We start from the raw sequence: 2,610 nt of genomic DNA, 5'->3' as shown, positions 1-2,610 counted from the left end.
TAATCAGTTTCACTTTTAGTGCAGTAATAAGGAGTATTATGTCGGTTTCTGGAGTTCATGGTGATTGATCTTGAATAGAATTCTCTCTCAAGATTTTCTTTCCTTTTGCAAAATATCGATCCTGAGTCTTTGCATGCAAACATGGTACTACGTGGATAAAAGATGCCCAACCTTGTTATTCCTCTCTTCAAGAGTTAAAGTTCTCCCCTCCCTTTGAATCTGACCTGGTCTGTGACTTGCTTTGAATAATTAGAAATGCAGAAAAAGGGCTGTTGCTCCAGTTCCAATCCTGCTTTTGCTCATACTTCCTTAAAGCCAGCCACCACACTGGGAAGGAACTTGAACTAGACTATGGAATGATGAGAGGCCATATGGAGAAGGTGACAAAGACTCTCCTTGTTCAAACTTGAGTGAGGGTCGTCTGAGTCCTGTTTTTCATGAGGCCTTCACCTTGTACTCTGTCCTTGGCTTGCTTAGGCCAAGATTAGCAAGAATTCTACTAACTCAGCTTATCTAAAATATCCGGGCTTGGCATCAGATCACCTCTGTTATCTCACCACCCTGGTCTTCCTTCAGCAAGAATCCTGTCAGGTCAGTTTAACCAAAATCTCTCTACCCCTGATGTTTCCTCTTGTTATTTTCCATCCTGACCCCCACCCTGCTCCCTGGCTATAAATTCCCTCTTTTCCTTGTTGTATTAAGAGTCTAGCCCAATCTCTCTCCCCTATTACAAACCTCTTTGTAATAGTTTCCTAATAAAGTCTGCCTTACTGTCTTTAGCAAGTGTCATGAATAAACATTTTTTTTTTTTTTAATCCTCACCCGAGGACATTTTCCCATTTTTTTTTTTTTTTTTTTGTTCAGGTAGAGTGGGAGGGGGAGAGAGGAAGAGAGAGAGAAACATCGATGTGAAAGGGACACATCGAGTGGCTGCCACCCGCACGACCGACCAGGGCCGGAGACAAACTGCAACCGAGGTACGCGCCCTTAGCGGGAACCGAACCCGGGTCTCTCAGGACCGCAGGCCAACGCTCTAACCGCTGAGCCAAACCGGCCAGGGCATGAATAAATATTTTTAACAAAGGATGCTAAACATCTAGAAAATGAAAAGCCATCTCTGATGTTCTAGTCTCAGCCAGGCTCCTAGCTCAGTGTTTCTTGGCATGGGCAGTTTTGCCCCCTGGGGACGTTTTTGGTTGCCACTAGCATCTAATAAGTTGAGGTCAGGGGTGTTGTAAAATGCACAGGACAGCCTCCACAACAAAATGTTACCCAGCACCAAGTGCAGTGCCAAGGCTGAGAAATCCTATTCTAGCTGAATGTAGCCACATGAGTCACCTCAGCTTCACCATATGGAGCAGATTGCCCGGAAGAGCCCAGTCAGTCCCCAGAATTGTGACAGATGATACGCAGCTGCTGTTTTAAGCATCTGTTGGGGTTGTTTCAATGTTATGCTGTTGTTAAACCACTGAGGAGGGGAAGAGGAGGGAGCCCTGATTTGTAGTGTTTACCTTTGCCCGTGGTATAAATACTCCTATCATAGTCGGTTTTAGGCTACCACTGTAAGCCACCGAACTCAGGGCTGGAAAGAGGCGTGCACAATGGGCTCCGTGAGCCAATGGGACTTGGGTACACAGCAAAAGACAACTGAGGCAATATCCCATATACAATGTCTTTTGAAATCTGAATTCTAGGCATGGGCATTCCCTGTGTTCAGTTGACCACCTAGTCAGGGTTCTCTACTTGTGTATTGTGGTCACATTGCTATTAGAAGCTTCTTTAAGTTATGAGACATTGATTCTACTGTCTTTCAGTCATGTGTTATTTTTGCACTGTTAAAATTGCCCAACTGGGTTTAGTCAAGAGGCTCCTATAAAGGATCACAGGATGGACTCTACTCCAAAGTAATCCCACAACACCCACAACACTCTCACATTTTAGTACTGAAGCAAATAGTGTGCTTGGGGATAAAACCTTGCCCTCACTAAACTGTGGGTTCTCTTTGTAAAATGAGACATCTGAACAATAACTGAAGGAGCTAGGCAGAGTGAAAGCAGGGGTCCTGAGGGCACGTCTACCTATGCCAGGGTTGAGCTCATGCTAGAGCATGCTTTGGTGCAGGAGAAAATATTTCCTTCCAGGTAGAGGGAATTTCTTCTAGCACATAAACCCAAAACATTCTTTTTGTTGTTATTGCTAATCCTCACCCAGTTTTTGCATTGACTTCTAGATAGACTGGAAGGGAGGGAGGGGGAGAGAGAGAAACATCGGTTGATTGCCTCTCACACGACTGTGCCCTTGACAGGGGATCAAACCCTTGATGGGCTGATGCTCTAATGGCTGAGCCAACCTGGCCAAGGCAATTCTTATTTTCTAGAGCAGCCACTTCTCAGGTTTCAGGGTGTGCACTTGATTTAGGTTCTATTAAGAGTTATTATACTTTTGTGGTTAGGAGTCTGCATGACGCCAAACTTCCTGGGTTTCAGTTTTGCTTTGCTGTGTGACCGTGGACAACATATTTGAGAAATAAGGATGGTATCTATTTCAGAATTAAGACAGGTAATGTTTGTGTAGTTCTTACCATATAGTAAGCTCGCAATAGTAGCTATT

Source organism: Molossus molossus, unplaced genomic scaffold, assembly GCF_014108415.1.
Source record: "Molossus molossus isolate mMolMol1 unplaced genomic scaffold, mMolMol1.p scaffold_m16_p_8, whole genome shotgun sequence".
Taxonomy (NCBI): domain Eukaryota; kingdom Metazoa; phylum Chordata; class Mammalia; order Chiroptera; family Molossidae; genus Molossus; species Molossus molossus.
The sequence above is the reverse complement of the archived record's forward strand: the minus strand, read 5'-3'. Positions refer to the sequence as shown.